The sequence below is a fragment of the Chenopodium album genome, chromosome 10 (genome assembly GCF_948465745.1).
Source record: "Chenopodium album chromosome 10, dcCheAlbu1.1, whole genome shotgun sequence".
Classification (NCBI taxonomy): domain Eukaryota; kingdom Viridiplantae; phylum Streptophyta; class Magnoliopsida; order Caryophyllales; family Amaranthaceae; genus Chenopodium; species Chenopodium album.
This window is the reverse complement of record NC_137843.1, coordinates 35,337,142-35,360,738: the sequence shown is the minus strand read 5'-3', so window position 1 is coordinate 35,360,738 and position 23,597 is coordinate 35,337,142.

Sequence of the window (23,597 nt, the reverse complement as noted above, 5' to 3'; positions counted from 1 at the left end):
GTTTGATTACTAAAGTTGATTCAATATTCGATCAATTATGATTCAGATATTTTTCTTGTTTAGCTAAATTTTGGTTAAGATGACCAAATTTTATATTTAAAAAAGTACATATTTAAAATTAGAGTAATTATTAAGTTTTGTTTTCTTCATCTTGTTATTGGGTCGATATCAAGTTATTCATGTGTCATTTTTCCATATTGTGTCATTAATATATGTTTAAGTAAAAAAAAATGTAAATACTTCTTACTAACTAAGGTGGTTAATCCAATTAACATCCCTAATTAAAACTAGTCAAGTTATTAACAATTTATGTGAACTAACGCAATAACAAGCATAATTGCTTTAGACGCTCAAAACTGATTAACTACACTCCCACTAAATCCCACATCCATCTTAATTAAATAAATTTGATTAATTTAATTAAGCACTTCGAGTCATAATTTTGTCAAAATTACGTAATTATGTCAAAAACCGAGGCCTAGCCTCGTTTTGAAAATAAAATGCAAAACCACAAAACTAAAAGTCTAACCTGAGGCCAAGCACCCAAGCTAACAAGGCCGAGAACTGCTAGGCTGCCCATCCGAGCAACCTTGTTGGCGCAAGGGCAGGGTGCTTCCTAGTAGCCCCAGAGGCCTTGCGCGCTGGTCACACAGTGACGTAGGGAAAACTAGGTCGTTGACTCATCCTCCCTAGTGTCAAAAATTTATAATCACTTAACAAACCTAAATACAAGTAAAGAGGTAAGTCAAGGGTTGAACCACTAGAAACGGTTATGTTCAAGTATTTCTAATTAACGCCTAAGCTAGGTCAAAGTAAAGGTGAAAAGGTAACACTAATCAACTACCTAAACCAAGAACTAAACAAACAAATGAAACACTAGGGAATGGGGATCAACATGCATTCATGGTAATCAAGCTAATTAGGGAAACAAGCAATCCAAGCAATGCAAAGACAAATAGTAGGAGCATTTAGGAGCATTCAACTAATCATCCTCATACTCTCTAACCTAGATTTCTCTAGTGCTAAACAACAAGAAGAAACATAATCAAATACTCAACCAATTATGATCAAATTGATATCAAGTGGTCATGTCAATCAATCCAATCATGCAATTTATGTTAGCATCATGGTTAGCTACTCCAATCAAACTAGACAACATGCAAACCTCTATGAATCAATTTAATTACAACACAAGAACTACTCAAATTCCCAAATCAATCTCAATCCATAAATCATACATGTTTACCCAATCCCTAGCAAGGAAACTACTCAAGAATCATAGTAGAGATGAAAAACAAAACTAAACCAAACATCAAAATCAATCATCAAACCAATATCAAAATCAATCATCAAAATCAACCAAACAATATGAAATTAAAGAAAACAATAAAGAGGAGAGAGAGTGAGAAATGCTCATTGATTGATTATGAAGATCTTCAATAAAATTGTCACCATTGAATCTTTAATCTCACAAACCATCATTGAAATCCCTCACTTTCTCTCTCTAAAACTACTCCTAAACTATCCCTAAAAATTGAGAGAGAGGCTCTCAACCTAAGCTAAAATATGAGAGAGAAATTCTAAGCTAGACTAAAGTTGTTCAAAAATTGAAAGGTCCCAAGTATATATACAAAGAAAAACAAAAGGGACGGAAAACCACGGTGCGCACGCACAAGAGGGTGTGCGCGTGCGCACCAACCTATGGTGCGCACGCACAGGAGGGTGTGCGCGCGCACCATAGGTTGGTGCCATTCATGCACACTGATGTGCTCACGCACCATAGTGATGGATGTGCACTCGGCCTCTTGCTTTAGTTCTAGCGCTCACAAGCATGCTCCTCATCGACGCTCTCGAGGTGATGCCCGCGAGGAGGGCAGCCTTTTAATCTTCAAATATTTGCACACTCCGAACCTAAAATTAATGAGAAAACATCCGTAAGAGAGCGGCAAACAAGATTTCAAAACTTCACTTGCAAGAAATTAAGTAAAAGTAAGAGAGAAAGCAAAAAGAATAGAAATTAAACTAAAATAGCTAATTAAGAACAAAAATCATGGAAAACTCATAAAAGTGAACGGAAAACCATAATGAGCTATAAAGACGAAAAATAAGAGAAAACTAGAAAGATTATAAGAAAATAAAACGAGAAATTATAGAAAAAGGAATCAAAAACTACTCTATTGAGCGCCATAAATGACGCTCATCAAATTCCCCCAAGCTAAACTTTTGCTCGTTCTCGAGCAAAACAAAATCCAACCCAAGGAAAAATGATGACATTATTCAAGCAAACAAAGAAACAAGAAAACTAGAGAAGATGAGATTATACACTAACTCACTTTCGTAGGAATCACGGTCAATTTTAGCAACCAAAGACAAGCCATTTAAACCCCTAGATCGCCCTAGAGGATGAGTAATGCTCTCGTAAGGGTTTCCTAAGAGATTAACCTATAACTCTCACAAACCAAACAAACAAGGCAAAGCACGAAAAAGAAGCAAAAAGAAAAGGAAAGAAAACAAATGTTCTTGAAAGGACTTTTGCAAATGACTAAGCATAAATGGATGCAATTCCTCCTAAACAAGTAAGGGAATGCACATTTCAAGATATCCAAGGTTGATTGAAACATAGGATATGCTAAGTATAGAGAACTATCAAGACTCAATTCACTTTCATCTCAAAAAATTTTTAGCACATTCTCCCAATTAGCTTCAAATCTACTTTTAGCGAGCATCTCTATAGTTCCTCGAAGGAACTGGAAAAGGAAATACATTTGAGGTTTCTCGACATCTTGACTTTGCATCCCCTCTCCTTAGGCTTTCACTCATAATGCCCTCCCCCGATATGTGACTCAACCTCTAGGTCAAAAGGGCTTTCCCAAAGGTTGTAACGTAAGGGCAAAAGGATGCGGGTAGGCTTAAAATTTAGAATTTTGTGGTATTCCTAAATTGTGAAGCAAAGATTGGCCAAATCTCAACACCAAAACCAAGTAAACACCAAACAAAAACACATCACCCCCAAGCTTATTCAAAGCTAAGAATCACAAACATATGTACAAAAAGCGTAAGACGCTTCCCCCAAGCTAGAACAAAGCATTGCCCTCAATGCGAAAGAAAAGGAGAAAGAAACTTACATCAAAATATTTTTTTTTTGAATTTTTCATTTTTCACTTTTTTCAAATTTTGCCAAAAGCTTTTTGAATTTGCTTTGCTTTTCTCATTTTTTCAATTTTTCATTTTTCACTTTATTCATTGTCCTCGCCTCTTTTAACTATGGACGGCTTTTTCAACTTTGCATTTGAATGTCCTTGCCTTTTTTTTAACTTTGGACGGCTTTTTCATTTATTCATTTGCCATTATTCACAAGATATACAAAACACAAGCTTGCTTGCAATAAGAACCAATATCCAAACTCATATACCACAATCTCCAAGAACATGATCATTTGAGTCACTAAACCAAAAAATGGAACAAAAAGAAACAAAAGGCTCAAAGTTCTAAAGATGTGGCTTGAAAAGAAGGGAAAAGGCTCAAATGGTTAGCAAGTAGGCAAATGTAATCCCAAGAACTAAAAATTATATAGATTATCCTAAAAAAGAAAAATTACCACCCCAAAAAGATGCCTTTGTCCTCCCTAGATGGTTCGGTCTCGTGTTTGAGAATTATGAGTCAAGATTCAAGATTAGGTTCGCAAAAGTCAAGGATCCATGCCGCTCATGCAAGTAATTGTAGAAGGCTTGAAAAACAATGAAACCTCACATGGTTGTAGCAAAAACTCACTATTAGTTTCAAATTCACCAAAAGGGAGCAATTGGAAATTTTCAAAAACAAATAGAATCCGGTTTCAAGGTCCCAATAGTTCTAAACGACTACCTCAACATACTCTATCCTAGAATCAACCAAATATACTTTCAAACCGTGCACACCGTTACCATTTAAGAAGAAAAGTATTCAACTATACAAGTCCAAATGTATTATGTCCAAAGCAAGAACAAAACAAAACACAATGCAAATTTGCCTTGATAGAAACAAAAATCTCTTTGGAGTTTTTCAAAATAAAGAACAAGGAAATGCATATATAATTGTGCATGGCATATATGAATCAACATCTCACCAAACATGATAGAATACCCTCCCCCAAGCTTGAATGAGACAACATACTCAAATCATAAATCAAATAATCCACAGGAGGGGAAAAGAAAGAAATCAAACCAACAATACCAACACATGTCCAACAAATTATTAACCATTAGAGAAAGAGCAAGGAAAGATAATACCGGATGTTAGCTGGGTGTAAATACCCGCAAATGACCCAATTAAACCTTTCAAACCACTTTCCTTTAGAATTGAATCTTGCTTTTCATATGCTAGCAAATCTGGAGTCATACTTCCTTGAATCTTGATTCAAACCAATGCATCAAAGCATATCAAGTCATGTACCTAGCAAAAGGCACACAAACATTTCCGTGAGAGAAAATCTATTCTAAAAAGAAAATAAAATGAAAGCAATAAAGCACGGGTTACTTCCCGAGAAAGGCTTGCTTAAGGTCCAAGCTTGACCGCTCTAGAAAATAATAATTCAACGTACGTAAGAGCTTGTCAAACGCGCTACTACACATTTCATATGAAAGCAAGTATGCACTTGACAAAGAGAAAGCATGCAACAAGCTTAGTGCAAACCTATGAGGAAAGAGATGCCAAGAGAAAGAAGAAGAATTTAAAGAAAATTCAACAAAATAAGAAAAGGAAAAAGAAGAAGAAGAAGAAGGCAAACTCTCCTCATAATATTTCTGGGTGGCAACATCACCCTTTTCCTCAATAAGGGTCAAATGAGGCACATATAAATCATCATAGACAAGGGGGTCCCCAATAGGCTTATTGACAAAAGAAGGGAGGGAAATAGAAGTGTAGGGGATATGGTTAAATCTTCTTGAAAAAGGGACATGAGAAAAGGGAATAAGGGCTATGGTCTCACAAATGAACTCATTCTCACCACCATGCCTTAAATCACCAATAAGAGCATGGAAATCAATCATAGAGTCCTCAAAACAAGAACACTCATAATCTCCATCTCCCTCAAACATCCAACTTCCAAGAGGAACTACATAATCTCCTCCATCACATAAATGAACAACAACTCCCTCAACATCTTTAAAGCCCAAGGTCTCAAAACCATGCATGAATGGATGCAAATTCATTTCAAACTCATCTCTCTCCCATGAAGCATCCTCAATGAACTCATTTAAAAGGCTATGAGTTTTCTTTTGATTCTCAAAGAACTTATGGGACATAACCTCAAACGAGTCCAAGTACTCATGGATAAAAGAATCACAATCATGCATAAGAGACTCATCAAGATGGGAAGGTGGGTTGGGGTTTTCAAAATTAACACTTTCTTCATTCTCAACTCCTTCACCATCACTCAAATGCTCACTAAAGGGATCCTCACCCTCTCTTGGTTGCTCAAAATCATCATCATCATCCTCAACACACACATTGGATAGCGATTTTTCACAAACAAGCATCAAGGAGGACAATTGATTTTTCAACTCTTCCTTTCTTTTCAATTCTTCATTAAAAATACCCTCACGCTCTCTAATAATTTCCAATTGGCTCCTCAAATTTTCCATTATTTGTCTCTCCAAGGGCCTAAGATTAGGATTCATCTCTAACTCCCTCAAAGATTCATCAATTTGGCTATAGGGGACTAGAGACTCATCACAAGAGTTTGGAGAATGAAAAGGCAAAGAGGGTTGATCAATAGTAAAAGAAGAGTCCCAACCAAGGGTAGGACCATGCACATTAAAATCATGAGCATTTTCATTAAATAGGGGAGAGGGGGCACAATCAAGCATATGAGATTTGTTATAAATGGAATGAACTACATCACAAGAAGGCATGGTAAATAGTGAAGAAAATTAAAACACACCATTAGTATCAACTTGAGCATGCACCTCATCATCATGAACAAAAGGGGGAATAGAATTGAAAACATTTGTTCTAGGTTTACTAATAGGATCATGTGACAAATCATGGGACTTCATGCTAATATTGGAAGAATCAACACATTGCACATCAACATTAGAATCATGATTACCCCTATTGTAGACATCCTTAGCAAACCAAACATAAAAATCCCAAGCATCATCAATTGACAATGCTCTAAATTCACCATTATGTATGCTTTCAACTTCATCCCTAGTTTGCTCATTCAAACCAAAATAACAAATCTCACAAGCCTCCCAAAGACTACAATAATTATAGTTCAAAAACCCTATCAGTGTATGGAAGTAGACATTAAAAGACTTACCATCATATTGAGGAAAGGAAAAACATGCCATTTTTTTTATAAAACAAACAAAAATCAAATAAAAGAAAAGTATATACAAAGACCTAGACTCAAGCAATCAAAAACACTCAAACATAGACACCGTTCCCCAACAACGGCGTCATTTTGATGTAGGGAAAACTAGGTCGTTGACTAATCCTCCCTAGTGTCAAACAAATTTATAGTCACTTGACAAACCTAAATACAAGTAAAGAGGTAAGTCAAGGGTCGAACCGCTAGGAACGGTTATATTCAAGTATTTTTAATTAACGCTTAAGCTAGGTCGAAGTCAAGGTGGAAAGATAACATTAATCAACTACCTAACCCAAGAACCAAACAAACAAATGAAACACTAGGGAATGGGGATCAACATGCATTCATGATAATCAAGCTAATTAGGGAAACAAGTAATCCAAGCAATGCAAAGACAAATAGTAGGAGCAATTAGGAGCATTCAACTAATCATCCTCATACTTTCTAACTTTCTAACCTACATAATCAAATACTCAACCAATTATGATCAAATTGATATCAAGTGGTCATGTCAATCAATCCAATCGTGCAATCAATGTTAGCATCATGGTTAGCTACTCCAATCAAACTAGACAACATGCAAACCTCTATGAATCAATTTAATTACAACACAAGAACTACTCAAATTCCCAAATCAATCTCAATCCATCAATCATACATGTTTACCCAATCCTTAGCAAGGAAACTACTCAAGAATCATAGTAGAGATGAAAAACAAAACTAAACCAAACATCAAAATCAATCATCAAACCAATATCAAAATCAATAATCAAAATCAACCAAACAATATGAAATTAAACAAAGCAATAAAGATGAGAGAGAGTGAGAAATGCTCATTGATTGATTATGAAGATCTTCAATACAATTGTCACCATTGAATCTTCAATCTCACAAACCACCATTGAAATCCCTCACTTTCTCTCTCTAAAACTACTCCTAAACTATCCCAAAAACTAGAGAGAGAAACTCTCAACTTAAGCTAAAATATGAGAGAGAAATTCTAAGCTAGTCTAAAAATGTTCAAAAATAGAAAGGTCGCAAGTATATATACAAAGAAAAACAAAAGGGACGGAGAACCACAGTGCGCATGCACAAGAGGGTGTGCGCGAGCGCACCAACCTATGGTGCGCACGCACAGGAGGGTGTGCGTGCGCGCACCATAGGTTGGTTCCAGCCATGCACACTGCTGCGCTCACGCACCATAGTGATGGTCGTGCACTCGGCCTCTTGCTTTAGTTCTAGCGCTCACAAGCATGCTCCTCATCGACGCTCTCGAGGTGATGCCCGCGAGGAGGGCAGCCTTTTAATCTTCAAATATTTGCACACTCCGGACCTAAAATTAATGAGTAAACATCCGTAAGAGAGCGGGAAACAAGATTTCAAAACTTCACTTGCAAGAAATCAAGTAAAAGTAAGATAGAAAGCAAAAAGAATAGAAATTAAACTAAAATAGCTAATTAAGAACAAAAATCATGGAAAACTCATAAAAGTGAACGGAAAACCATAATGAGCTATAAAGACGGAAAATAAGAGAAAACTAGAAAGATTATAAGAAAATAAAACGAGAAATTATAGAAAAAGGAATAAAAAAAACTACTCTATTGAGCGCCATAAATGACGCTCATCACATAGGCCTAGCAGCTCATCAAGCACTCGCAAGCCTTGGCAGCCGCACAGCATACCTAGCATGCTTACGTGCTGCTTGGCTGGCTTGTGCTTGCGCGCGCTAGAGCTGGCAGGTAGGTTTTGCTAGGCAGCCTTTGCTTCAGGGCTGGGTGTAATACTCCATATTTTTATACATATAAATGATTTATCTTAATAAATTAAAAATATTCATTTAATTTTAAAAAGAATTACTTATTTAAATAATATGTAAATGTGTATAAAATTAAAAAAATCATTTATTGAGGCAATAAAAGTATTTTGAATTGGATTAACTTTATTTAAATAATTGGACGAACTTGTTGGGAGATTAAGGAAACTTAAAAGCCTAATAAATTGGCCCTGAAGGAAGAAGTAAAGGAGGAGAAGGATTTAGAATGGCAGATTTTTAATTATGAGTTTTATTTTTAAAAGGGGAGTATAAATACTTTAAAACCTTAAGATTTTCCACTCAAGAATAATTATTATTGTCATATTTCACAAAACCCCCAAAAGTTCTCTTTTTATTTTTCCTCTCTTTTTCCCCTCCTTTTTCTCTCTCTTTCCCACGCATCTCTCTCTCCTTTTCTCTTCCACTGGCGCCACCGAAGGACCAACGGTGCCACCACCAACCACCGGCAGCCAGCAGCAACACCGCAACCACCATCCGGCCGTGGCTCTCTCTCCTCCTCCCTCCTCTTTTGGTTTTTGTAGATTATAAAAACAAAAAAAAAAAAAACTTTTTTCTCTTCCTAATTTAAGTCTAGTGTTTTATTGTTTTTAAAGCATAATTTTAATTATGTTTTGGTATTGATTTTGGGTATATATGTTGTTAAATTATTCATATAAATTTCAGATCTTTATTTAATCAAGAACCCTAATTTATAAACTATAGAATTTAGGGATTTTGTGTAAATGGTTAGGGTTTAATGTTATGTTGTTGTTATTGATTAATACATGGTTTAAACATATTTTTAATGAGTTTTAAGCCCTCAATTTAATTCTATAATTTAATTATACACACTACCTTTACAATAATTGAGTTAGGGTTTAATTACCCATAAAAGAGAAAAAAAAATGATTTAAATATGATTTCCTAGTCTAAAAGTGATGTTTTATATTATATAAGTATGCAGGAATTTTATTTAAGTCATATAAACTAAGTTTTTTTGAAAGGATTTAAAGTACCCAATTAAAGAAAAGGTTTTATGACTTTTATGTCATTAAATTGGGTTGATTAGTTAGGTTTAAAGAGTGTTATAGTTGTTGGAAATTTGTAAGAATAGTGGATTAATTATAGTAATGTATTTTTATTTGTAGGATACTTCGAGTTAGGTAATTTATAGCGAGTGTGGCCTAGTTTAGGCATTATTCAAGGTACGTATATGCACAAGAATATTTGTGTATGCGTATTATCATGTTAGGATTGTGAAGTATGATTTAAGTGATGAATTAGTAGCATGTTTGGTTCATTATATGCTTGGAATTGATGTTGGTTGAGAATGAATTATTATGCAAGCATGTGAATATGTTATTTGAAGCATGATACAAGTTCAATATGTATGAATCATTGAAGTATGTTTTATTTTGAAGTATCAAGAAACCATGAAAGTAATAAGCAAGGCTTATGTATGTTTAAAAGAGCTATAATTAGACTTATTGAGCATGATTCAGGAATTTAATTCTCACCTATTTATTATTGGTGTTGAGTCAAGCAATTAATTTGTTTATTTACTCTCTCAAATTAAATAAGTTGAGATTGAGTCGAGGAAGTTTATTAGTGCACTCTATGCACCAAAGTAGTAATCGTGCAATTTGTGCAAAAAACTAGGTGTAGGGAATTATTTCAAGCATCCCACACTTGAGCCCCATTGTGATCATACACTTAAGCATGGTGGCGTCCAAAGGAAAGGAAGGTAGAGCAAAAGAGTCGCCAACAAGTTTTAGGAACTTGTAAACCGTTCACAGGGTGAAGGTTACACCACTTCACGATCCATGAGATCGCTAACTTCATAGTAGTGTAGAACCATGACTTGATATTCGGGGAAGAAGGTACAAATCCAACCTGAAAGAGATTGAACATGCCTTAAAAATAGGTTTCTACTTTATTGTTCTCATATTCATGTGTGCTTTCTGACTAACAAACAATCAATATATTAACCCTAAACCTATTTAATATATGTTGGTTGAATATTAATGCATAAACAAATATATTATTGGCGATCACTTGAATTAAAACCATATTAGCCTAAACAAAATTATGAATTATCTTATTAAGCGTGATCTCAATTACATATTCCCGTTAAGCCTGCAAGAGAGGGCGTGATCAAGCAATAACATTAATATAGTCAAGCAACATATAATATTAGTACAACAAATTATGTATGAACTATTTGTCAATGAACAAATAACGTGAAAATAATCCGTCGATTAACAAATTATGTGAAATAATTCGTTAATTAACAAATTATGTTAAATTATATATATAATTTGACACAACAATCATCATCATAATATCAATCTCATCAAAGCATAATAATATTAGCAAGATCCTAGGCATGATACTAACAAGATTAACTACAAATCCTAGAATGTCACTAAACAATAAAAGATCAAAGCTTTAACTCTAACATGATACTAACATGATATAAGAAAATAGGAAGCAACCTAATCATTATACTAGAAAGCAATAAATAACATCCTAATATGATAATAGGAATTAAAATAATCTAAGCATGCTTTCTAAATAAATAGAGCAATAAAATTACTCACTTTGTTGCTTCGTATCTCTTTCTATCAAAACAATACACACGTTAGTAGATTCAATGAACATATTAAATCAAACAATACACACGTTAGTAAATACACACGTTAGAACTATACCTTTAACGTCTAGGATGAAGGCAACTTCAAGCTTGGCTAAGTGTGTCTAAGTCTCGTGAAGGAGGAATATTGTATTTCGAAAAGGTAAGGCTAAGAAAGAGGGAGAAAGAATAAGCTTCTAGCTTTTAGAGAAAGAGAAAGAGAGAATAGAATAGATGATTGTTGATTGTTGGCGGGGAAATATGACCCTATTTATAGAGAAAAACATACGGAAACGATCAGAGAAGATCGAATTCTAATCGAAGTAAAACTACACCAACGCGGCGCGACAGGCCTATCGTGGCGCGATGGACCTGTCGCAGCACGATGGTGTGCGGGATAATATTTTTCCATACGAAGTCCTTTTCAAATATAATTGGGTAATTAGAGTCTGTACTTTATCATTAAAAATCAGATTAAATCTTTTTAAAAAACTTGTTTTATTTCAACTAAAATTCTTTTTTTTTTTTCTGAAAATATATATAATTATAATTATTAATCCTAATCTCTTTAGAAATTAAAATAACCTTCTAGATTATTTTAGAAAATTAAAGTAAATCCTAATGACTTTAGGACTGATAATTAATGTACCCTCCACTTGATCTTTGGGTCACCCATAAAACTCATTTAATATTCAATTTAGTATTTGGGCCATTACTTCCTCATTATTTATTGGAATTAGGCTTATAATATATCGTTAGAAAGATCTTTTCCAGCCCCAACCAATTACACAATTATTGGAACCAGATCATGGACCAAACTAAATTGTATTGGACATTTTACATTAATAAAGTACGAAAAGGAAGATTTTTGAAAACAAAAAGAAGTATTTTTATTAAAAGCAAGGGAATCACGAGACTCTTTCAGATTTCACCTCATTTGATAATCTAATGACGTGAAAAGTACTCATCACTGGGTTTGGTTTTGGGGAGACACAATTAGGTGTCTACAGAAGCCCCCACTTTGACTGTGTTTGGAGAAACGTATGTTTCGAAAACAAAAGTCAAAGAAGCGATAGGTCCAAAGAATGATTTAGAACGTTCTGCGATCCTAAATCATTCTTGTAACGCCGATACCTACAAACTAGCGTTAGTTAAAAAGATAAGAGAGTTAGAAACGCGTATCTTGCACCGTCGAGCACACGCCTCTGGAGTAATCGATTTGTTGCTGCATTTTGTTGTGATGACCTTCACAATGCCTCTTGAACGCCATTTTGAAGGTAACTGTCGTTATCTTCATTTGTTGTGACAATCCTCCACATCCTAGGGAACAACGTCAAAGACCGCTGCTTGTAGCCATCTTTAGTTTTGTTGTGACAATCTTCCACATCCTAGGGAACATTGTCGAAGACCGCTGCTTGTAGCCATCTTCAAAATCTTTTCTGCGCTGCGACTTGATCATTTGATTGACAATTTTCACATCCTAGTGAAAGTCGTCGAAGACCTTGATACCTTATGATCCTCAGTTTGCTGATGCTTCGTTTTGCGTGCTGTGCTAATGCTTTGGTGTAGTTTTGCTGTGACAATCTTCCACATCCTAGGGAACATCGTTGAAGTCTACTACATCACAAGCTATTTTCTCGAATCAAGGAGACAACCTTCACAATCATAGCGAATGTCGTCGAAGACCGCCTCATCACGAACCGTTCTTCTCAAATCTAGGTGACAACCTCCACAATCTTAGCAGACGTCGTCGAAGATCGCCTATCTCGTGCTATCTTCTCAAATCTAGGTGACAACCCCCACAATCTTAGCGAAAGTCGTCGAAGATTGCCCATCTCGTGTTTTCTTCTTAAATCTAGGTGACAACCCCTACAATCTTAGCAAAAGCCGTTGAAGATCGCCCATCTCGTGCTATCTTCTCAAATCTAGGTGACAACCCCCACAATCTTAGCAAAAGCCGTCGAAGATCACCCATCTCGCGCTATCTTCTCAAGTCTTGGTGACAACCCCCACAATCTTACCGAAAGCTGTCGAAGATGGCTTCATCTCGAACCGGCCTTCTCAAATCAAATGATAACCTTCCCAATCATAGCGAAAGCTACCAAAGACTGCTTCATCTCGAACCGCCCTTCTCAAATCAAATGATAACCATCCTAATCATAGCAAAAGCTACTAAAGACCGCTTTATCTCGAACCGCCCTTCTCAAATCAAATGATAACCTTTCCAATCATAGCAAAAGCTACCGAAGACTGATTCATCTTGAACCACCCTTCTCAAATCAAATGATAACCTTCCCAATCATAACGAAAGCTACCAAAGACCGTTTCATCTCGAACCACCCTTCTTCAATCAAAGCGAGAGACCTTTTAATCTTAGAGTCTCTTATCGAAGGCTTCTTCATCTTGAGTCTTCTAATCTTCTTGTCTTTACTTTTAGAAGTAATTGACTTTTTCTGCCTTTGAGGAATCCACTATAAGAACTTTATCTTAGGATTCTCTGATTTTCAAGTTGATTTCTGTAGAGATCTTCCATCCTAGGAATTCTTTATGATCATAATCAATCACTGCTTAAATGTTCTCAATCAATCTGCTTAATCATTATTCAATCGATAATTTGACCGTCATCAGGCCGATCATCATTCAAGTTGTAATCGGGCTGAAAACTAATCAAAAGTGTTATTTCAAAGGTGTTCATATGACCGTCATTAGGCTGATCATCAATCAAAACTGTAATCGGGCCGATTACCAATCGAATATCTATCAGTTGTTTAAAAGGATTGAATGCTTCATCAAGAGGCTCAAATGGATTAGTCACGGACCAATCAATTTGAGTAGTGAGATCATCGCAAGCGAAATCAAAGCCATCACACAGCGACAGGTCTATCGCGCTGTGTCATAGTGTATCGCGCTGCGTCAGGGAGCATCGTGCTGCGTTGTTTATGATGCAATGTGCTTGAATCAAAGTCATAGCTTTTTCTTCTCGTTTAGCTTTGTTGTTGTTGATGTCGTCTTTTGTTCATTTGCGCTCAATCAAATTGCCTCTTAGCGTAACTACATCTATAATTTTGACCATAGGACTTTGCTCATGTTTTTCTTAGGGTTGACCTAGGGCTTGGTGTTATTTGACTCATTGCGCGACTCAATGAGCTTTAAATCAACTCGAATCAATATGTTTTGACACGTGTAACTTGACATGACTCAAGGTGCAAACTCCACTCGATGTGATGTGACATGACATGACTCAACGTACATGACTCGTGTGTTCATTGTATTGTGTGATTGTGCTTGTGTGACTCAAAAATGCAGAGAAAACAAAAATTTTCCGTCATTTTTGTGGAGGGTACCAACTTTCTCCCGAAAAAGAAAGGCGTGAAAAGAAGGAAGTAAAGTGTTTGAGTATTTGCGGTGCATGTTGAATGAGCTCGATCAAGTGTATCCATTGTTCGTTGTATTTCAGGATGTGAGGATTATAACATCCTAGGCTATCCCAATTGTTGACTCGATAATTAAATTATTTGGGTAACTTAGGCACGGAGGCTAAGTACTTCGTACTTTATGATGCAATGATGATTATGATAATGAGTGATTCTAAGATTGGCAAGGCATGCCTCAAGGTTGTATTAAAATTTTATGACAAAAGGTTCCTAAGGGAAGGTTTATTTGGTCATGTATCTGTGATGTGTGTGAAAGTGACACTAAAGTTAGGCTGCAAAGGCTAATGGTGTGGAAAAGTATTATGAGAAGAGTCAACTGATGGTGACTCTTAGGCTGGGTAGGCTAACGATGTAGGGATTAAGCCCCCAAGTCTAGCTCTAAATGGATAGGGATGAGCATTGGAGATCCCTTGTATGAATGTAAATATGAATGTAAATGAATTTTTATTACGGCCACACCTCAATGTGAGGTTGCCTATGTATCTGTTAGGAATTAGGCCGAACGTAGCTCTAGCCGAACCTCGCACAAGTATGTGTAAACCTCAAAGAGGTTTTAAGGGTTATAACGTTTTTAGACTAAAGGTTGAAGAAGAAGGGATAAAGGATCAAGACCCTAGATAAGCCCCCAAGGTGTGCAATCTTTGTATGTGAATCTTTGTGTTTTATGCTTCAGGTTTCTCACTTTTGAACTCTTTTGTTTATTATTTTTTGCTCGGTATCGAGCACTCAATAAGAGACGCAATATGAGTTGTGTTCTTATCAAATATGTATTCATATCAAAGACATTGGAACATTTGCCCTTTTGCACACTTTTATTGTTCTTTTCTTTTGTGAATTTTTGAGATCTAGGTAAAATCACTCAAGCTTTTGTATTTAGAACTTGTCTAAGTTGCGCACCATCCCATCCTATGATTAGGTAGATGTGGGTTAAAAAAAAAAAGAAAGGTCTATCGTTAGACAAGGCTCAAAGTGTTTTATCAAGAAAGGAATTTTTGAATGGTGAAAGTGATATAATATGGCTACAAGGGTGCCTCGAATCATTAGTATACCTTGTGCTTAGTCCGGCATTTTTATTAATGCAATGCAATGATCATATGCAAGAAAAGAAATGCTCATTTTATTATAATAGAAAGAATAAAATTCAAACTCTAAGAGGTAAATCTAAAGAAAATGAAGGGTGTCTATGCTAGACTTAATGGGGAAGGGGAATCAAAAATAAGAAAAGAAATCATGAAATCTTGTCATTGAAGGTGCCTCGTGCTTTGTGCTTTATCATCACTCGGTCTTCTTGCCAGCTGGAGGTATGGGAAGCTTGTTATTATCAATCAAGTATTGGATGGCCTCTTTTAGCTTTCTATAACTCTCGGTGATATGATCCCTACCTTGATGGTACTTGAAGTGTTCATTTGGGTTCCAACTAGGTAACCTCTTTTCAGGTGAAGGATCTTGAATAGGTCCGATGGGAGTAATGAGTCCCTTGGCATGGAGTCGATCGAAGGCAGTATCGTAGCTCATCCCAATAGGGGTGAACTCTTTCCTCAGTTGCTTTTTAGGTCCTTGATTATTCATGGCTAAGACTTCATTAAGGTCAAAGGTACTAACGTTGTTGCTAGAGTAGGTTTTTTTGGAAGAAGAAGGATTGTCGTTCTTCTTACCTTTCCAGCCACTATTGTTACTATGGTTAGTAGCTTTCTGTTTTGCAAGATCGTCTTCAATGTCAATGCCTATGTTATAGACGACCTTGAAAGTATTCAAGTTGTATTGATATTTTAAATGTTTTGAATTTAGTTCTCTTGGAGGTTCTTGATGAACATCCTTACAGATTCTTTTTCGGTAGGGACCTCAACCATCTTAGCGGAATTTTTCCTCCACTTGTTGAAGAAAGAAGTAAATCCTTCGTTTCTTTTTTGTTTCAACATCTCGAGTTCTCTATGGTTAGTCTCAACTTGAATGTTACATTTGTATCTATCAATGAAAGCGTTTGTGATAGAGTCACAGGAGGAGGTCTTCTCCTTGTTTAGGGATAAAAACCATTGTTGGCAAACAATTTCAAGAGATAGTGAGAATATTGAAGGGAAGACCTTCTTGTCAATTGCCTTAATACTCATTATAGTCTCGAAAGCTCTTAAATGAAAATAAGGGTTGTCGGTAGGCTTGAATTTAGGGATGTCATTGACATTGAACTTCTGCGGAAGAAGTTCCTTGTCCACTAAGACCCCTTGCAAGCTAATTCCTTGATACTTATAATCGTTGCAAACTTTGCTAAGGCTTTCTTCCATGCGCTCAAGTCATTGTTGCTTGCTAGGATCGTTAACTTGAAGAACGAGAGTCTTCAACATCTCAGTCAGGTTATTCATGTTTTGCTTCAACTCATCAACTTCTGGTTGGGTAGCCATTTTCTTAGCTTTCCTTCTTTGACGGATCGATTTATCAAAGAGTAGTACTTGAATGAAGGTGTTGTCTTTGATTCATCGCCTTTCCTTTCTCAACCAAGTGCTGTAGAAAGGGAAGTTATGGATACTTATTGTTAATCATTTGACTCAAACTCAATTCAACATACATGGATGAGTAAAGATTATAATGTAATGAGGGGAATGATATGTATGGAGAAAGCATGTGGAGAGAAGGTGATCAAGAAGAATTTAGGAATAGAGTGGACCCCCAACTTAAATGACGAAAAGAATGACTCATGCATGGACCTAAGACATGGTCATGGTGACACATATGCAAAGTGCGTGAAGACTCGTGAGTGTAAGTGATATGTTCAAGACTCGTATCATGACCATGTGACTAGACTATGTGACTAGACTCGAACAAAGACTAAGTTAAGACCTCACGTATGTGCACTAAACTGGATAGACTGTAGTATTTTCATAACGTTTAATCTGTGACTCCAAATTGGACGAAACCAACGCCAAATGAAAGATAAAACTCGGGGCTACAGATCCATAGGTTCTAAGACTCGTAATTCTGTCTATTACTCCAGTTATGACCAAAACAAGTTGACACTTGTGCAGTATACAGGAATTAAAAATCCGGGTTGACTCAAAGGAACTATGACTCGATTTTAGGCATATTTATTGGTTAAAATTAATTAAGAAAAGTGCTTTGTTCATTGGTTAGCTTATTTAAGCATATTTATAATCACAAGTCAAACAAACAGCTAGTTTAATCACATATAAGTTATGGACAAACAAGAGATGCACAAGAAGTTACAATATGATGCAATGAGTTTGCAACCTAATCATGGCTCTAGTTCTCTAAAGCTCAAGGATTATGGTTAGTCAAAAAGGGTCCATGGTTAGGAGTCCGGATGCATCGCGCGAAAGCCTTACCTTTTGAAGGTTAGCGCGTATGGATGGGACCCCGCAAGTTAAAATTGCTTCCATGGTTTGGTGAATTCACAAACTCGGATGTACCCTTCGTTGCAATGAGCGTTCAATTGGGTAGATGCAGCGTGAGTTCCCAGGGGGTTATAGCCATATGTAGAACACATATGGGTTTCAGAAAAGAGAGAAAAAACTCAATCAAGAAGTAAAATCGTCCAAATAGTACTGGAACCGGTCAAAGCAAGAAGGCAAATGTCTGGCTCAGTATTGGAAGAACATGGCACGGGAAAACAGGGACCATCGCGAGAAGATGGCCCTATCGCGCCGCGATATCGCTATCGCGTTGCAACAGAGTCATCGCACTGCGATGGGCTCTGTTCTCTCAGCGACAGTTCCTACATGCCTCTGCAATTTTCTGTGTTCTTAGAATTTTTCGATTTTCGTAGCGTTTTTTTTATTCTAGTTGTGAAAGATATTTCTCAAATTTCCTACGTGTAAAAAGCCTATGTTTTTGACGCATTACGGATGGTCTTTCCAATGCAGACCTTTTTATCCTTATGCCAATAATGTCAATCAAAATTACGCACATGAATACTTAGAACTTTTCGAGTCTGATCAACTCATTCTAAATTATTGCTAAAATAAATTTTAAGAATTAAAATAGAAATCCTCCCCAGTAGAGCGCCAAAAAACTGTAGGGAATTATTTCAAGCATCTCACACTTAAGTCCCACTATGATCATACACTTAAGCATGGTGGCGTTCAAAGGAAATGAATGTAGAGCAAAAGAGTCGCCAACAAGTTTTAGGAACTTGTAAACCTTTCACAGGGTGAAGGTTACACCACTTCACGATCCATGAGATCGCTAACTCCATAGTGGTCTAAAACCATGACTGGATATTCGGGGAAGAATGTACAAATCCAACCTAAAAGAGATTGAACATGCCTTAAAAATAGGTCTCTACTTTATTGTTCTCATATTTATGTGCACTTTCTGATTAACAAACAATCAATATATTAACTCTAAACCTATTTAATATATATTGGTTAAATATTAATGCATAAACAAATCTATTATTGGCGATCACTTGAATTAAAACCATATTAGTCTAAATAAAATTATGAATTATCTTATTAAGCGTGATCTCAATTACAAATTCCCTTTAAGCCTGCAAGAGAGGGCGTGATCAAGCAATAACAATAATATAGTCAAGCAACATATAATATTAGTACAACAAATTATGTATGAACTATTTGTCAATGAACAAATAACGTGAAAATAATCCGTCGATTAACAAATTATGTGAAATAATTCGTTAATTAACAAATTATGTTAAATTATATATATAATTTGACACAACAATCATCATCATAATATCAATCTCATCAAAGCATAATAATATTAGCAAGATCCTAGGCATGATATTAACAAGATTAATTATAAATCCTAGCATGTCACTAAACAATAAAAGATCAAAGCTTTAACTCTAACATGATACTAACATGATATAAGATAATAGGAAGCAACCTAATCATGATATGAGAAAGTAATAAATAACATCCTAATATGATAATAGAAATTAAAATAATCTAAGCATGCCTTCTAAAGAAATAATTGAGCAATAAAATTACTCACTTTGTTGCTTCGTATCTCTTTCTATCAAAACAATACACACATTAGTAACTTCAATGAAAATATTAAATCAAACAATGAATTTAAATAATCGAAACATTGATTTGGGACATTCCAAACCTTTCATTTCAATATTTCAATAAAGTATTATTATATCTTTTCATATTCATTTCCATTTCTTTAAATAAGCTTATCAATTGTTTTTTATTACTCCCTCCGTTTTTAAATATTTCCTCCACTTTCCTTTTTCTGTCGTTTTTAAATAATTGTTCCATTTTCTTATTTGGAAAGTTTTACAATATCTAATCAATTTCTCTCACCTAGTGGATCCACCATTAATCATATTTTATTAATTTCATGTTCTCTCTCTTCCAATTCTCTCCACTACTTTTGTGTTTTACAATTTTTTATGCTTCCACCTACCCCACTACCTCCATATATTATTACTTCTTCAATTTCTCCTAAAACTCCGCACATGGAGAAATGGAGCAAGTATTTAAAAACGGAGAGAGTACTATTACTTTCTTTAAATGGTATCAAGGGAGATGAATCATAAATATTTTTGTGATATGTTTACTTAAGTGAAATGGTTACATGATAACCAATACAATGTGTTGAATTACTGGTAGGAGAAATGAGTTGTTGGTTTTACTATAATTTAAAATGACTGCTTGCATGCTTGGATTCAAGTAGCTTGGTTATTGTTTAATTACAAGAGAGTTGAGACCAACCTAATAGTAGTCATTTGTTTATTCAGGAGGTCTAGGATTGCAGGAAGAAACAACAATAACAATGATTTGAATGAGGTAGTAAGACAATTAGTTGCTATAGCTCAATAGTAAGCTGAAAGGAATAACAATTACAATCCTGACCTTGCTGGAGAATTGTTTAAGAAGATAGCCTAAAGTAAACCTCCTACCTCTCAGGGAGAAATTGACCCAACTGTCCTTGAGAAGTGGATGAGAGAATTTATTTGTGGCAGTAGCATACCCTAGTGAGTCCAAAGTGAGTAGTGCAGCTTACTACCTAAGGCATGAGGCAGATTTGTTGTGGCAGCAGAATGAACAAACTATGAGAGCATTACCTAACTTTGGATGGAATGTGTTCAAGGAGCAAGTGAAGGATAAGTTCTACCCAATATTCATGTAAAAGAAGAAAGCTGATGAGTTCCTGGAACTCAAGATGGGTAGTGTGTCGGTGACTGGGTATTATACTAAGTTTATTGAGCTGTTTAGTTTTGCTAAGGATATTGTGGCTATTGATAGGGAGAAAGATAGAAGGTTTGAAAATGGACTGCCTCTTTCCCTCCAAGGCAAGTTGTCAGGACAGGTGTTTGACAATTTGGATGAGTTGTATGGTAGGGAAGCGCATTTACATGTATTGGAGTTGAGGGAGAAAGCTAAAAAGATTGAGTTGGAAGCTAGGGAGAAAAGAAAGGAGCCTATTACTAGTTCTGGACCATCTGGAAACCAGAATAACTTTAAGAAGTGAAAGTACAATAACCACCAAGGTAATAACTTTCAGAACAATAGGAACAACCATGGTGGGCGCAACTTTCCTAAGGGAAATAGAAACTAATCTAGAGATCTGGTATAGAGAGTGTACGTACCACTACAAGAAATGCCCTAATAACAACATAGGAAAGGACTGCAACGGTAACATGTCACTTGTAACCTATGTAAAAATCAGGGGCATTGGGCATACGAGTGTTATTCTAAGAATCAAAGGGGTCAAGGAAATAATCAGTTTATAGGAAATGGAAAGAACTAAACTCAGCAAAAATGAGGTCAGGGTAACAATATGAATCAAAGGAGCAAGGGGGCACAATTTTAGAATGAGAATAAAAATACCAATGGAGGTAACAGATAAGTCAAGGTTGGAACACCAGGGAAGCTTAATGCGATGGGTTTGCGTGAGGCTAACACGGCATGAGATGTTATTACTGGTACATTTTTTATAAACTTAGTTCCTGCTAAAGTTTTGTTTGATTCTAGTGCAACATATTATTTCGTTTCTAAAGCCATGCTTCTAAAACTATCGAATTGACTGAAAACTATAGATGACATAGATATTCCTATAGAACTTTCAACTGGGGGTGTAGTTCCTTATACTAGGGTCTATAGGGATGTACCTATAAAGATTAAGGGTAAAGAGTTCCTGTCCAACCTGATTGAATTTGAACTAGGAGACCTTGATAGAATTCTCTTACAATAATAGTTACCATGCAAGTATTAGCATGGCACCATTTGAGGCCTTGTATGGAAGGAAGTTTAGGAGTCCGCTATGTTGGAGTGACATTAGTGAGACAATAATTCTAGGTCCTCAATTGATAGAAGAGACAACAAAGCAAGTGAGAGAAATCCAAGTTGAGATTCAAGCTGCCTAGGATCGATAAAAGAGTTACACAAATTTAGATCATTTAGAAGAGGAATTCCAAGTTGGTGATAAAGTTTTGCTTAAGGTTTCACCAATGAAAGGAGTAATGAGATTGGGAAGAAAGGGAAGTTGAGTCCAAAGTACATTGGACCATATGAAATTTTGCAACGAATATGAAAAGTTGCCTACATATTAGCATTACCTATGGATCTCAGCAAAGAACATGATGTGTTTCACGTTTCTCAGTTGAGAAGGTATATTGCAGATAAGTCGTATGTCCTACAACCTGAAACTATAGAACTATACCAAAGCCTAACCTATGAAGAAAAACCTGTAAAGATTCTTGATAGTAAAGTGCGTAGTACACGCAAGAAAGATATCAATATAGTAAAGGTTTTGTGGTAAAACCAAGAGAATGAGGAAGCGACTTGGGAAGCTTAGGATGAAATGAAAAAGAAGTACCCAGAATTGTATGAGGTTAGTTGAGTTACGGGGACGTAACTCGTTTTTTTAACAGGGGTAGAAACGGTAGAATATCGCGCTTTTTACTTTATTTTCAAGCATTTCCCTGCAATTTTAGTATATTTTGCACAATTTTATACAAAGTTTAGTAGGAAAGAGATAAAGTAAGGTTACTGAAAGAACAACAACTATAAGTATTAAGAAAAGTTTTTATTAAGTTGGTGAAAAAGTATAGTTTTAAATAAGTTTGAACAAAGTTTTATGGATTTCACGCTCAAGTTTCGACCTCGAAACTTTTTTTAGGGGGGGTAGAATGTAATACTCTGTACTTTTATAATATTTATATAAATATAAATTATTTATTTTATTTTCTTTAATAAATTAAAATGATTCATCTCATTTTAAATTGAATTAATTTTTTAAACAATAAGTAAGTGTATAAAATTAAATGAGTCATTAATTGAGGCAATAAAAGTATTTTGAATTGGGTAAACTTTATTTAAATGATTAGACCAATTTCTTGGGAGATAAAGGACACTTAAAAGCCCAATAAGTTGGCCCTAAAGGAAGAAGTTAGGGGGGGTAGGATTTGAAATGGCAGTTTTGTAATTATAAGTTTTTGTTTTAAAAGGGGAGTATAAATACTTTAAAACCTCAAGATTTTCCATTCAAGAATCATTATTGTCAGATTTCACAAAAACCCCAAAAGTTCTCTCTTGATTTTTCCTCTCTTTTCCCCCTCCTTTTTCTCTCTCTTTTTCCCACGCCTTTCTCTCTCTCCTTTTCTCTTTCACCGACGCCATCGGAGGACCACCGGTGCCCCCACTGGCGACCACCGACGACCATCAGCCGGTCGTGGCTCTCTATCCTCCTCCCTCCTCTTTTTATTTTGCTAGATTATAAAAAAAACTCTTTTCTCTTCCTAATTTAATTCTAGTGTTTTATTGTTTTTAAAGCATGATTTTAATTATGTTTTAGTATTAAATTTGGCTATATGATGTTACATTATACATATAAATTTCATGTTTTTATTTAATCAAGAACCCTAATTTATAAACCATTAAATTTGGGGATTATATGTAATCTGTTAGGGTTTAATGATAGGTTGTTGTTATTGATTAATTCATGTTTTAAACATGTTTTTAATAAGTTTTAAGCCCTCAAATTAATGCTGTAATTTAATTATACACACTTTCTTTGTAATAATTGAGTTAGGGTTTGATTACCCATAAAAGGAAAAAAAGTTTTAATGATTTAAATATGATTTTCTAGTCTAAAAATGATAATTTATATTAAATAAGTATGCTGGAATTTTATTTAAGTCATAAAAAATAAGTCATTTTGAAAGGATTCAAAGTACCCACTTAAAGAAAAGGTTTTATATCTTTTATGTCATTAAATTGGGTTGATTAGTAAGGTTTAAAGAGTATTATAGTTGCTGGATATTTGTCAGAATAGTAAATTAATTATAGTTATGTATTTTCATTTGTAGGAAGATTTGAGCTAGGTGATTTCTAGCGAGTGTGGCTGAGTTTAGGCATTATTCAAGGTATGTATGTGCACAGG